Here is a 15,915-nt window from a genome sequence, read left to right as displayed (position 1 = left end):
TGGTCTTGCAAAATTCTATCACGCAATCTCCACCATCGTTTCTTTCACCAAGACCATATTTTCCAACTACAGAACCTTCTTCATTTCCAACTTTTGCATTCCAATCTCCAGTAATTATCAATGCATCCTGATTGCACATTTGATTAATTTCATGTTGAAAAAGCTGGTAAAAATCTTCAATTTCTTCACCTTTAGTTTTAGTGGTTGATGTGTAAATTTAAATAATAGATGTTTGCCTGTGTTTTATTGACTATGCAAAGGCATTCGACTGTGTGGATCATAACAAAGTATGGATAACATAAAACAAAGAATGGGAATTCCAGAACACTTAATTGTGCTCATGAGGAATCTGTACATAGATCAAAAGGCAGTTGTTTGAACAGAATAATTATACTGTGTGATTTAATGTCAGGAACGATATGCATCAGGGTTGTATTCTTTCACCATAACTATTCAATCTATACGCTGAGCAAATAATCTGAGAAGCTGGACTATATGAAGAACAGCGCATCAGGATTGGAGGAAGGCTCATTAACAACCTGTGTTATGCAGATGACACAGCCTTGCTTGCTGAAAGTGAAGAGGATTTCAAGCACTTACTGATGAAGATCAAAGACCACAGCCTTCAGTATGGAGTACACCTCAACATAAAGAAGACAAAATCCTCACAACTGGACCAATAAGCAATGTCATGATAAATGGAGAAAAGTTGGAAGTTGTAAAGGATTTCGTTTTACTTGGATCCACAGTCAAGACCCATGGAAACAGCAGTTAAGAAATCAAAAGACTCATTGCATTGAGCAAATCTGCTGCAAAAGATCTCTTTAAAGTGTTGAAAAGCAAAGACGTCACCTTGAAGACTAAGGTACGCCTGACTCAAACCATGGTGTTTTCATTTGCCTCCTATGCGTGTGAAAGCTGGACAATGAGTAAAGAAGACCTCAGAAGAATTTACACCTTTGAATTGCAGTGTTGGAGAAGAATATTGACTATACCATGGACTGCCAAAAGAATGAACAAATCTGTCTTGGAAGAAGCACAACCAGAGTGCTCCTCAGAAGCAAGGATGGCGAGACTATGTCTCACATACTTTGGACAGGGAGGGATCAATCCCTGGAGAAAGACATGACGCTTGGTGAAGTGCAAGGTCAGCTAAAACGAGGAAGATCCTCAGTGAGGTGGATTAACACAGTGGCTGGAACAATGGGCTTAAGCATAACAATTGTGAGGATGGCTCTGGACTGGGTGGTGTTTTATTCTGTTGTATGTAGGGTTGCTATGAGTTGAAATTGACTTGATGGCACCTAACAGTAACAACAACATTGTTGACCTGGAGGATCATAACTTAGATCACTCTGAGTGAGGATAGTGGAACACATACATAAGATGATGAGCTAGTGAGGTTGTTTTGCTTTGTTGTGTTTGCTCTATCACAATGCCCAATTTCTAAATGCTGGTAAAATGAACCAGCAGTAGAAGGATTATTCTCATATATAATTGTCAGCTCAGGTGTTATCACCAATTTAGATAAATTATGCCTTCCCCAAAGTGTAAAATTGCCTCTAAAAAAAGTGTAATAAATGAACATTTGTAAAATAATTTATCACTTAAAGCACTGATTGAACAATTTGTATTTTTCAAAATAAATTCAGTTTGAACAAGTGGAATATCATACCATAAGAAGTCAGAAGCATGTGAGAAAGAGCCAATAAAGGAGACTTTTTATAAATGTAGTAAGCTTTTTTGTGAAGGTTCTAATGAACGTCATTCTGAAAACCTATAAGCAAATATCTTAAAGATCAGTTAAAAAGACCCATGTCCTTTGAGATATGTTAGCGAGCAATTCAACTTGGGGGGGGGTTGTCATATAGTAGAATATTACTACTATTCAAAAAACAGATCTTATTAATATTTAAACTGAAATACTATTAAAATCTACAAATTATGGAAAAACAAGATTAAAAATGGGACAAAAAGTCCAATTTAAGATCAGAGGGAAATTTGTCTTTTACCCCAGAAAAAAAAAAAGATAAATGTGAATTATATCCTTCCTTTTCAAAATGCACCCTCCTCCTTTCATCACACCCAGTTAGTAAATGGGATCCATGGGAATACTGAAAATATTGGCCATGCACTGAGCTACACAACATTGTCTTAATACCCTTTGGCTCTATTGCCCTCGGTCAACTCTCATTGGTAATATGTTTATTCTCCTCAGGTCTTCGTAATACTGAGCAAGTGGAAATCTTGTCAGCCTGTGATTTTCCTGCCCTTTCCTGGCAGCTGTCAGATTTTCACTTATGTAGCAACCAGCAGCATATTATCATTTCCAAGGGACAGAAACATCACATCTCTTTGAAATTGAAAGATCTGCCCCACTGCTTTAATTAGCATTTTTTTACAGAAAGGAATCGAAAATGACAGCAAATCTTTCCTACTCTTTTCTGTGTTCCAGTTTTCAAGTACTACTCAAAATCACATGTGAATCTACTGAAAATTAACTCTGAAATATCACCTTAAGTACTCTTACCTAATTTTGAAAGTATTTGTAAAAGAGAAAATAATTCATTTTAACTGAGATTCCAATTTAAAGCATAAAGTGAAATTTCCCAAATGCACCGTATGAGTTAAAATAAGCATTTTTTAAAAAATCCTTATAAGGCATAGCTTGAAACTGGATATGTTCATAATTTGCCAAATTTTAAACAGCTCATAAAATGGCCTATCACTTCACATCATTAACTCCATTGCACAAGTAACTACTAAAGTCAAGACGGTAAAAAAAAAAAGTCAAGACGGTAGGGCTCGCTAAATGAACATATTTGTCATGGGGTTGGAGTCCTGTGTCTACAAAATGTGACACATATCATGTTACCCTGTTCTTCGATAGAAGAGAATGTCAAACCACTCTGACTTTGAAAGATTTGACCCTTTGTTTTCATTAGCCTTCCAGAAAAGCCAGAGAAGCAATGATCTGAAATGGCAGGGAGATTTCTAAATTCCCTGGGGATGAGAATTGAAAACCAGAGTTTTCTCCCTTCTGATGGATTGTAATTTGACAAAACCAAGCCACTGCAGCCTAAAGTTAGGTGGCTCTCTTATTTAGCTCATTATCATGATCCTTTTAATTTGCAAAGAGTTCCTTACAGCAAACAAGTATCTCCCACCCCCCACTTTAAAGGATCTAAGAACAGATGACAGATAAGTGTAATGGTTTTGATCTCATTAGGATATCAACATTAGTGGAGGAGCAATTATAAAAGTAATTGACTATACTTTTCCTGCGATCGGGAGGGGGTCATTCAGAAGGCTCATCGTGCTCATCAGGCTCGTCAGGTTAGTGGTATCATCATTCATCTTCTGCTGTGTGCCCATGTGTTAGGTTTTCATCCCTTGGGGCATTTAACATGTCTCTGAGATTCAAAGTGCAACATAAGAAATATCTTGGAGCATTGGTTACAAACCTACAATTGAGTGTTCAGACCTCTTCTCTGTCAGGGAAACCAAATATATTACTCCCACCTTGACATTCTCTGTATCTTTTTTCTATGCCTGAGAATCTACATAAGAGAGGCTTTTTTTGTTTGTTTTTTCACCTCTGGTAAAGTTTTAGTATATGAAACAGACTAATTCATAGGACATGGTCTAACAAGGATGTGCCGTATCTACTCTGCATTTATACAACCCACAATTTTAAATTTTAGAAAACTTTATATTTAGAGAAAAATTCAAAGGTAGTATAAAGTATAGGGTGACCATGTGCTCCACATCTGGTTTGTTACTGATAACATCTTACATAATTATGGTTCATTTGTCAAAACTAGGGGATTAATGTTGGTATGTTATTATTAACTATAAAAAAATTAAAAAAAAAACAAACTATAGCACACATTTTATTCATATTTCCTTAGTTTTTACCTAATGATGTTTTCCTGTTCCAAGAATCCATTTAGGGTATCTCATTAAATTTAATGTGTATGTATAATTGTCGTGACTCCTTAGGATCCCCTTGGCTGTGACAGTTTCTCAGCCTTTCCTTGTTTTGATGACCTCCATGATTATGAGGAGTGCTTGTCAAGTATTTTGTAGAATGTCATTCAAATGGGGTTTGTCTGATGTTTTTCTCATGATTAGATTGGAGTTACAGGCTTTTAGTGGAAAGAGTACAAAGTGCCATTATTATCATCACATCATATCAAGGATGCACGGTATTAACACGAATTATCATGTTTGATGTTGACATTGATCACCTTTCTGAAGTAGTATTTGTTAGGTTTCTCCCCTGTGAAGTTACTTTTTTCCCCTCCATCTCCATATTGTGTGGAAGGAAGCCAGTATGAGCAGCCCACACTTATAGGATAGGGTGGTATACTCCACTTCCTTAAGGACAGAATATCTGCATAAATTATTTCAAATCCTCTGCATGAGAGACTTTGTATTCTTTGCCGTTTTTTTGTGTATTCATTTTATACTTTGGCATTTATTTTATACTTTAGGTACTTATTTTATACTTTCAGTTATAATCCAATACTATTTTATTTTACTGCTCAGTTTTTTTCCCCTTTCGACCATTGAGAGCTCTTTCAGTTGGCTACTGTGTACCTTTGGTATACCCTCATTTTTTATTTTATTTTTAGCTTCTCCTTACTTTCTGGAACTACAACATGCTCCACTATCATCTTTTATATTCACTTCTCAACTCCTAAAGTCAGACATTTTTCTAAGGATCATTGTTTCCTTTTAATAAAACAAGGTATTAGAAACCAAGCTCTGGACATTGCATGTGCTCCTAGTTATTGGAATTTTTTTTTCCAGATTCTCCTAGCCGACAGACCAAGGAAGTATGTGCATATACTAACCTGAGTATATATAAATATCTATAAATATTTCTACATGCATGCATTTATAATTATACCAGTTAAATGAGTTGAAACTGATGTCTCCAAGTCTAGTTCATTACTACATGGATCATTCTAGGCTTCTCCCATGGTTTGTAACCTTCCACTCTAATGGTGAGAAACCTATTTCACACAATCACCACCCATTTACTTAATTGTCCAATTTCTTTATACACTCATAGTGGTTTCAGAATTGTTAACCTGCACCCTCTTAGGATACAACCATATCATCTAGAGTCCTTATATACAGTTCATTTTGAGTTCATTTTGAATTTACTTTTACATATTGTACTCATTTTCAAAGTTACTTAATTCAACAACTTATTTCTCCACATCTTTCATTGAAGTCATTTTACATATTTGTAATATAGTTACATTGTTTTATCACATTCTAAATTCTATCCTGAGTTCCTCTCACTTGCTATTTTTTTTTGAAAAATTTAAACATTGAAGTTCACTCTTCATGCTATAAATTCTATAGGTTTTGACAAAGTAAGGATGGGGAGACTGCGTCTTACATACTTAGGACATGTTGTCAGTAGGCATCAGTCCCTCGAGAAGGACATCATGCTCAGCGGAGTATAGTGTCAGTGGAAAAGAGGAAGACCCTCAATGAGGTGGATTGACACAGTGGCTGCAACAATGAGCTCAAGCATAACAACGATTGTACAGATGGCTCAGGACCTGGCAGTGTTTTGTTCTGTTGTGCACAGGGTCACTATGAGTCAGAACTGACTCGACGGCACCTAACAACAACAACAATCTCTGCAGTTGGTGTCAGAAGTGATAGTAGTCTTGGAGATTCCTGTACTTTGAAGTTATGAATCTTTCTTATTGACTTTTAGGAGTTTTCCTCAACTTCCACATCAGGATCCTTTCTTTATACATAGACAAGTATAGGTCTAGATACATAGATATAAGTTTATAGATATAGATACAAAAACAGATACAGATACATAGAAAAAACAAAAAAAACAAACCTGTTGTCACAGAGTCAATTCTGACTCATAGTGACAGAGTAGAACTGCCCCACAGGGTTTCCAAAGAGTGCCTGGTGGATTCGAACTGCCAACTTTTTGGTTAGCAGCCGTAGCTCTTACCTACTACTCCACCAGGGTTCCCTGCTGGCATAGATATTATAGCAACTATTATTTGGAAAGTCTTTTTAGCAAAGACAGATCTTTAATTTTGATTAAGTCAAATTTGTCAAACATTTCATTAATAATTTTCACTTTTTTTAGTTCAATGAAAATTTCCTTATCCCAAGGTAATAGGGCTGTTCTTTTCCTTTCACTTATAAAAGTTCTACTTTTCCCTTTCTCATTTTTGCCTTTAATTCACTTGCAATTTAGTTTTGTAAATGCTGTAAAATATAGGTCCAGTTTTATTTATTTTCCCCTTGTGGATATTCAATCATCTCAGAACTAAAAAAAAAAAAAAATGTTATTAAAAAAAACACACAAATTTAACATTCAGCCTTCTCGTAATCTGACTTTTTTTTTTTTTTTTTTTGGTCTTCAATGTAGCTACGCCAACTTTCTTTTCAGGCATATTTTCCAGATACAAATTTTCAGTTCTTTCGATCTTTTTTTTATTTCTTTAAAATTTCTCTCATTCTTATAACTAGCATGTGGATAGATTTTTCAAGGTCTTTATGATCATCTATGACCTTTATCAGACTACGTGAACCCACTTAGTTTGATATTGATTATTCATGTATTTATTATTTTGATTTTTGTTTTTCCAACTTTCCTCTTTTGGTTGATGAGAATTTTTTTTTTTTTTTGCTTTCATTCCATTCTCCATACTCTCCACTCTACATTTACTACTTCTGAATGTTTGCATTCATTCATATAAAATCAACTGTTTTTTTCCTTGAAGTTTTAACATAACTACTTATATTTTTCCATATATTTAATATCTTTATTCTCTCCCTTCAAAAACAAACAAACAAATTTGCCTTTCTAGGGTAAATGCTACTAATGTCTATCTTTTTAGGTCCTTTAAAGAAATTTAACACACAAGTAACACATTTATTATTTACATTATTCATTAAAAAAAAAAAAAATTTTTATTCCTTACTCCCTCTTTAATTCAGATGATTCTAGACTTATTCCTCTTATTTTGAAGTATATCATTTAGAACCTCATCTAGCAAGTGCCTCTTGTTTATTAATATTCTCAGCTTTATTTATTTAAAAAGTGCCTTTCATTCTCATCCTGAAATGTAGCATTGCTGAGTTATTAAGTCTAGGTTGATATATATATATATATTCCCAATTTAATAATTTGAATGTATTTTCTCGTCTTAAATTCTCATTGAGACTTTCATTAAGAAGCCTATTGCTGTTTAAATTCATTTTTTCTAAGTAATCAATCTTTTCTTTATGGTTAATTTTAATGTCTTCTCATTGTATATAATACACTGCATTTTTCCTTCAGTATGTCTGGAAGTATTTTTATATTTATCTCATTTAGGATAATGGGGCTTTCTAAATCTAAGAATTCATGTCATTCCTCAAATCTGGAAAATTCGAAGTCTTTATTTATTTATTTGTTGTAGTTGTTATTGTTGCTTCTCTCCCTGATTTCACCTCATTCTGAAACTCGCACTAAATTTACATTAAACCTTCTCACCCTGAACTCTATGTTTCTTGATACTTTTTACATTTTCTCACTCTTTTATCTTTCAATTTTAGGTTATCTTTAATTTTTTATACCTATCTTCCAGGTCACTAATTTCTTCTTCAGATATGCCTCTTCTCCTTTATAACCTGCAATGGTTGATGTTAAGTATCAACTTGGCCAGGACATAATTTTAAGTATTATGTATTTATCCTCCATTTTGTGATCTGATGTAATTACTTTCCTTTTTGTGATATCCTGTAAATAATACAATGTAATCACTTCCATGATGTGATCTAATGTGATCAGCCAATCAGTTGTAAGTGGCATTTCCCCAGGGATGTGGCCTCTGCCCAATATATATAGGACATTCTGACAAAGCTTGCTGTCTTGCTTTGGATCCTGCATCTGGTTCGTCATCACCTGACCTCTGGTTCATGGGACGTGAGCCTGCAACTTGTCTGACCTGTGAAATTTGGGACTTGCCGGCTTCCACTGCCCTGTGAGGCAGCATCCTGCCATCTGACCTGCTGAATCTGGGTTTGTCAGCACCTGAAACCATGTGAGTCAGGAGAAGTCTGCAGCCAATGCCTGACCCATGAACTTTGGGACTTGCCAGCCTTTACAACTCTGTGAGCCATATCCTTAAGATAAATCTCTCTCTCTTTTTCTACATGTATGCATAATATATATGTTTAGACTATACATATAATATATGTATAGAATATATATATATACATAATATATATGTCTAGACTATGTATTTCTAGAATATATGTGTAATGTTGTTGTTAGGTGCCGTTGAGTCAGTTCCAACTCATAGTGACCGTATGTACCACAGAACAAAACACTGCCTGGTCCTGCATCATCCTTACAATCATTGTGCTTGAGCCCATTGTTCCAGCCACTGTGTCAATCTATCTTGTTGAGGTCTTCCTCTTTTTCACTGACCCTGTATTTTACAAGTATGATGTACTCCAGGGACTGATCCCTGCTGACAACATGTCCAAAATATGTAAGACGCAGTCTTGCCATCTTTGCAACTAAGGAGCATTCTGGTTGTACTTCTTCCAAGACAGATATGTTCTTTCTTTTGGCAATCCATGGTATATTTAGTATTCTTTGCCAACACCACAACTCAAAGGCTTCAATTCTTCTTCAGTGTTCCTTATTCACTGTCAAGCTTCCACATGCATATGATGCGATTGAAAATACCATGGCTTGGGTCAGGCACACCTTAGTCTGCAAGGTGACATCTTCGCTTTTCAACACTTTAAAGAAGTCCTTTGCACAGATTTGCCCAATGATATGTGTCTTTTAATTTCTTTGACTGCTGCTTCCATGGCTGTTGATTGTGGATCAAAGTAAAATGAAATCCTTGACAACTTCAATCTTTTCTCTGTTTATAATGATGTGGCTTATTGGTCCAGTTGTGAGGATTTTTGTTTTCTTTATGTTGAGGTGTAATCCATACTAAAGGCTGTGATCTTTGATCTTGATCAGTAAGTGCTTCAAGTCCTCTTCACTTTCAGCAAACAAGGTTGTGTCATCTGCATAATGTAGGTTGTTAATGAGTCTTCCTCCAAACCTGATGCCCCGTTCTTCTTCATATAGTCCAGCTTCTCGTATTATTTGCTCAGCGTATAGATTGAATAGGTATGGTGAAAGGATACAACCCTGAGGCACACCTTTCCTGCCTTTAAACCACTCAGTAGCCCCTTGTTCTGTCCGAACAACTGACTCTAGATCTATATACAGGTTCCTCATGAGCACAATTAAGCATTCTGGAATTCCCATTCTTGGCAAAGTCATCCATAATTAGTTGTGATCCACACTGTAGAATGCCTTTGTATAGTCAATACAACAGAGGCAAACATATTTCTGGTATTCTCTGCTTTCAGCCAGGATCCATCTGACATCAGAAATGATATCCCTGGTTCCCTGTCCTCTTATGAATTTGGCCTGAATTTCTGGCAGTTGTCTGTTACTATACTGCTGCAGCCACTTTTGAATAATCTTCAGCAATTTTTGCTTGGGTGTGATATTGTTCAATAATTTCCATATTCATTGGATCACCTTTCTTGGGAATAAGCATAAATATGGATCTCTTCCAGTCTGTTGGCCAGATAGCTGTCTTCCAAATTTCTTGACATAGACGAGTGAGCACTTCCAGCACTGTATCCATTTGTTGAAACATTTCAGTTGCTACTCTGTCAGTTCCTAGAGAACCCAGCCTAAGTTATTTGGCACTCGGGATGGTTTTAGAGAAAAAAAAATCATAAGGATGAGTTTTCTAAATTCGTTCTCAAATCTGGTTACTCCTAATGACACTGATGACTCTGCCTCCAGTAGTCAAGAGGCTGCCGCCAATTCAGGGTGATATGCAACATATCACCACCAATAGATCACATATTTGTGAGAGGTAAGGCTCTGAGTGATGATGTGTTTGATACTTTTCTACAGTATTTTCAGAATGAGGAGTATAAGGAAGCTGGTTGTTTGGTCCTACTTTCACTAGACAAAGTGGTGAAAGAAAGAGATGAACTCAGGGCTTAAGAGTCACTGCTCAAGTCTTGCATTAAAGACATATAGTTGCCACTTGTGCCCTGAAAGAAAGCCTTATGTCTTGTAATAACAGAGCTGATATTGCTGAAGACTAAACTCAGAGTCTTACAAGAGTGGCTGAATAACAACACCGGTTAAATTTCCAACCTTGAATGGTGTCTGAAGTTAAAGTGAGGGCATGGATTGAGAAGAAATGGGCTTAAGAAACATGGCATGGAGACATATGGGAGGATAATCAGTAAGCTGAGGACACTAAGCCTCTAAATTCAATTGAATCATTCCTGCCAAAAGAACCAGCTCTCTTGCTGCCATCTGAAGAGATCACTAAATCTTTGTCTGCTAAGCCACCCTCCTCAAGAAAGCCATTGTCACTTCCACTCCCATCTGATGAGATTAATCCAGCTGTGCGTGAAGAGTCTTCGTCTGAGATATTACCTGTGGCTGCAGCTGGGGCGTTGCTTGGGGCATCACCTTACAAGACATTGCTGAATTATCTCAGGACCAAACCCTGTCACCCATTTTTGCTTCTAGACCTATAGCTAGATTTAAGTCCCAGCAAGCCCCAAAGGGTGAAGTACATATGTGACCCAGCAGGAGGTAAGCACTCCAAAAGAACTGCTTGACTTTTCTAATATATACAAATAGAAATCTGGGGATATGTGTGGGAATAGATATTAAGGGTGTGGGATAATGGTACAAGGAATTGATATGGGCCCACTAAGCATACATTCATCGTTAAGTATTTCAGCTTGAGAGGTTGCAAAAGTATCTAATAGTTTATTTAGTTGGTTCACTGAAGCATGGATTAAGCAATAGCATACACTGAATCAAGTTTAAGTACCAGGACTGCCTTCATATAGGTAGAAGGTATTCAAAGACTTAGGGAAATTGGAATGCTAGAGCAGATTTATCAGGTTAGACCCACAGACCCACATGTGGAGTGCCTAGGAGACATACCTTTTACCACAACAGTGAGGAACAAATTTGTGAAGGGAGCTCCAGAATCCTTGAAGGCCCTGTCATCTGACCTGCTGGCTTTGGGATTCACTGGCTTCCACAGCCCTGTGACCCAGCAGCCTTCCATCTGACCTGCTGATTCTGAGTTTGTCAGCTCCTGCAACCATGTGAGTAGGAGAGGGCTCAAGCTGATGCCTGACACATGGACTTGGGAACTTACCAGCGTCCACAAATGAGTGAGCCATTTCCTGGAGATAAATCTCTCTCACCAAATATATATGCTCCACTAGGTTTGTTATGAAACCCTGGTGTTGTAGTGGTTAAGAGTTCAGCTGCTAACCAAAAGGTCAGCAGTTTGAGTCTACCAGGTTTACTTCTCTAGAGAACTCACCCAAAGACATAACCTTTTATTAACTTTTAGATTTATTATATGTATTTTCCATTACATTAGATTCTTTTTTAAATTGAACTGGTCACATTTGATATTCTCGTGTTTTTATTTCATGTGATTAATGCTGCATTATATATCTTCAAAGTATTATAAGTGTACTGATTAGAATGAAGTTTTGGGATTTTGCCTCTTTTGTTCATTGATGTATCTCAAGTTCTCCTAAGAGTTCCTAATACACAAAAGATCTTGCAAAATATTTGTTGAATATCTAAACAGTAAATGAAAATGGCTTCACAGTTACAAACTGATTAACTCTTAATTTTTGTAGTTGATTTTCCTGACATTGCTCCATGGTGGGATGTTTCAGTGTGTGTTTTGTAACATGCTTTTGTGAGCTTGTATTTATACATATGTACCTATAAGATTTCTATGAGGCCTAGTTTGAATGAACTCATCTATTGTGTAAATATGTTTGCTTATGCCAGGTACTTGGGCTATCTAGAGCCTAATTTGCTTTAAACTAGTTTGCCCTTGCATTTCTCAGTCAATGTTTTCTGTTGTGTCTTCATACAATCTGAAAAGCCAATAACACTTCTACCTTAGTTTTCTTGGACAGCCTTAAAAAAAATACAATAAAGTAGGTGGCATTAAACAACAGAAAATTATTGCCTCACTGTTCTGGAGGCTAGCAGTCCAATTTATGGAATTGGCTCTAGGGGAGGGTCCTTTCTTGTTGGTAGTCCTATGTTTTCCTTACCATCCTTTGGTTCATAGATAATTCTTCAAATGGTCTCTTTTCCCCGTGTGTCTGAGTCTATGCTGCTCTTTTTATTTTACACCATTCAGAAAGGATAGGTTTAGGAGGAACGTTTCTCAGTATGACCTCATTAACATAACAAAAGTAAAACTCTATTTCCAGAGGGTAATGTTACAGGTACAAGAGTTAGGACTATGACATAACTTTTTGAGGGACGCAATTTAATCTATAACAATGTCCATTTAGATTCTTGATGTATGCGACTGCAAGGCAGGCTTCCTTATTCCTTAAAGTATTTCCCTCTTGAATTATGAGTTCATACAGCATAGCCTCAGATCTTTTAGTGAACCCTGAAACTCTGAACCATCTGTCTGCATGGATGCCTTTAGAGTATGTATATCATCAATGTACCTTCCCTGGTAGGTCTGATGCTGTGCTTGATTCCTGGCCCCAGAAAATTTCACATACGTATTGAATAACTGTTTATCTAAAATGTGTCTGTTTCTTACATTTTTTGCAGCAATTTAGATCTCCTGTAGCCAGAAACATTCCGGATTTCTAGTCTGCCTTATAGACATATTGCCATAAACTGAGGCCAATATATTATTTCTGTGAAGGACTTCCTCATGTGTCTGTCAGTTTGCAGTAATGTGATGGCTCGTGTGTTGCTGTGATGCTGGAAGCTATGCCACTGGTATCTCAAATACCAGCAGGGTCATCTGTGGTGGACAAGTTTCAGCAGAGCTTACAGACAAAGACAGACCAAGAAGAAGGACCTGGCAGTCTACTTCTGAAACAATAAACCAGTGAAAACTTTATGAATAGCTGCAGGATATGGTCTGGTATAGTGTTAGAAGATGAGCCCTTCAGGTTGGAAGGCACCCAAAATATGACTGGGAAAGACTTGTGTCCTCAAAGTAGTGTTGACTTTGATGACATGGATGGAGTGAATATTTTGGGACCTTCATTACTGAGACAGCACGACTCAAAACGAGAAGAAACAGGTGTAAAAATCCATTAATAATAGGAATGAGGAAGGTATGAAATATGAATCTAGGAAAATTGGAAATTGTCAAAGATGAAATGCACAAACTTCAATATGCTAGGCATTAGTGAGCAGAAATGGAATGGTATTGGCCATTTTGAATCGCACAATCATATGGCCTACTATGCAGGCATTGACGAATTGAGTAGTAATGGCATTGCATTCATTGTCAAAAAGAAAATTTCAAGATCTATCCTGAGATACAATGCTGTCAATGATAGGATAATATTTATATGTCTACAAGGATAAGCAGTTAATATGACTATTATTCAAATTTACGCGCCAACTACTAAGGCCAAAGATGAAGAAATTGAGGATTTTTACCAATTTTGGAAGTTTGGAATTGCTCAAACGTGAATCAAGATGCATTGATAATTACTGGCGATTGGAATGTGAGAGTTGGAAACAAAGAAGAAGGATTGGTAATTAGAAAATATGGCTTTGGTGATAGAAACTACACCAGACATCACATAATAGAATCTTGCAAGACCAATGACTTCTTCATTGCAAACACCTTTATTCGATAACATAAATGGTTACTATAAATATGGACCTCGTCAGATGGAATGCACAGGAATCAAACTGACTACTTCTGTGGAAAGAGACAATGGAAAAGCTCAATATCATCAGTCAGAACAAGGCCAGGGACCAACTGCAGAACAGATCATCAATTGCTTATACACAAGTGCAAGTTGAAGAAAATAAGAACTCGTCCATGAGAGCCAAAGTATGACCTTGAGTGTATCCTACCTAAATTAAGGGATCACAAGAATAGATTTGACACATTGAACACTAATGACAGAAAACCAGATGAGTTGTAGAATAGCATCAAGGACATCATACGTAAAGAAAGCAAGAGGTCGTTGAAAAGAGAGGAAAGAAAGAAAAGACCAAAATGGATGTCAGAATAGACTCTGAAACTTGCTCTTGAATGTTGAGTAGCTAAAGAGATCAAAGAAATGATGAAGTAAAAGAGCTGAAAAGATTTCAAAGGGCCATTCGAGAAGGCAAAGTAAATTATTATAATGACATGTGCAAAGAGTGGAGTTAGAAAACCAAATGAACGAACACACTTGGCATTTCTCAAGCTGAAAGAACTGAAGAACAACTTCAAACCTACAGTTGCGTTGTTGAAGGACTCTTTGGGGTGAAATATTAGATGATGCCGGAAACATCAAAAGAAGATGGAAGGAATACACAGAGTCAGTGTACCAAAAAAAGAATTGATCAATGTTTAACAATTTCTGAAGGTAGCACGTGATCAAGAACCAATGGTCGTGAAGGAAGAGGTTTGAGCTACTCCGAAGGCACTGGTGAAAAACAAGGCTCCAGGAATTGATGGAATAAAAATCGAGATGTTTTCAACAGATTCTGTGGTGCAGGTGCTCCCTCTTCTATGCCAAGAAATTTGGAAGACAGTTACCTGGCAAACCAATTGGAAGAGATTCACATTTGTACACATTCCAAAGAAAGGCAATCCAACAGAATGCAGAAATTATTGAACACCATTAGCATCACAGACAATAAAATTTTTCTGAAGATCATTCGAAAGTGGTCACAGCAGTACATCAACAGGGAACTGCCAGAAATTCAAGCCAGATTCAGAAGAGGACATGGAATGAGGGATAGCATTACTGATGTCAGATGGATCTTGGTTGAAACAGAGAATACCAGAAAGATGTTTATCCATGTTTCATTGACTATGCAAAGGCATTGGATTGTATGGATCATAACAAATTGTGGGTTACATTGAGAAGATTGGGAATTCCCAAACACTTAAATGTTCTCATGACAAACCTGTACATAGACCAAGAGGCAGTCATTCCAAAAGAACAAGGGGATACTGTGTGGTTTAAAGTCAAAAAAGGGTTGTATCCTCTGACCATACTTATTCAGTCTGTATGTTGAGCAAATAACCCAAGAAGCTGGACTATAAGAAGAAGAACGTGGAATCACAATTGGAGAAAGACCCATTAACAATCTGCAATATGAAGATGACACAACATGACTTGCTGAAAGTGAAGAGGATTTGATGCACTTACTGATGAAAATCAAAAACTACGGCCTTCAGTATGGATTACACCTCACCGTAAAGAATGCAACAATCCTCACAACTGGATTGATAAGCAACATCAGGACAAACAGAAAATATTCAAGTGGTCAAGGATTTCATTTCACTTGGATCCACAATCAACACCCATGGAAGCAGAAGTCAAGGAATCAAACAACTTATTGCATTGGGCAAATCTGCTGCAAAAGACCTCTTGAAAGTGTTAAAAAGCAAAGTTGTCACTTTAAGGACTAAGGTACACCTGATCCAAGCCATGCTTTTTTCAGTAGTCTGATAGGCACATAAAAGCTGGACAATGAATCAGGAAGACTGAAGAATTGATGCCTTTGAATTATGGTGTTGGCAAAGAATATTGAATATCCCGTGGGCTGCCAGGAGAACAAACAAATCTGTCTTGGAAGAAGTACAAGCAGAATGCTCCTTAGAAGCAAGGATGGTGAGACTATGTCTCACGTATTTTGGACATGTTATCGGGGGACCAGTCCCTGAAGAAGGACATTGTGCCTGGTAAAGTAGAAGGTCAGCAAAAAAGAGGAAGACCCTCAATGAGACGGATTGACGCATTGCCTGCAACAATGGGCTCAAGCACAACAATTGTGAAGATGGT

This window comes from Loxodonta africana, chromosome 4 (assembly GCF_030014295.1).
Source record: "Loxodonta africana isolate mLoxAfr1 chromosome 4, mLoxAfr1.hap2, whole genome shotgun sequence".
NCBI lineage: Eukaryota > Metazoa > Chordata > Mammalia > Proboscidea > Elephantidae > Loxodonta > Loxodonta africana.
The sequence above is the reverse complement of the archived record's forward strand: the minus strand, read 5'-3'. Positions refer to the sequence as shown.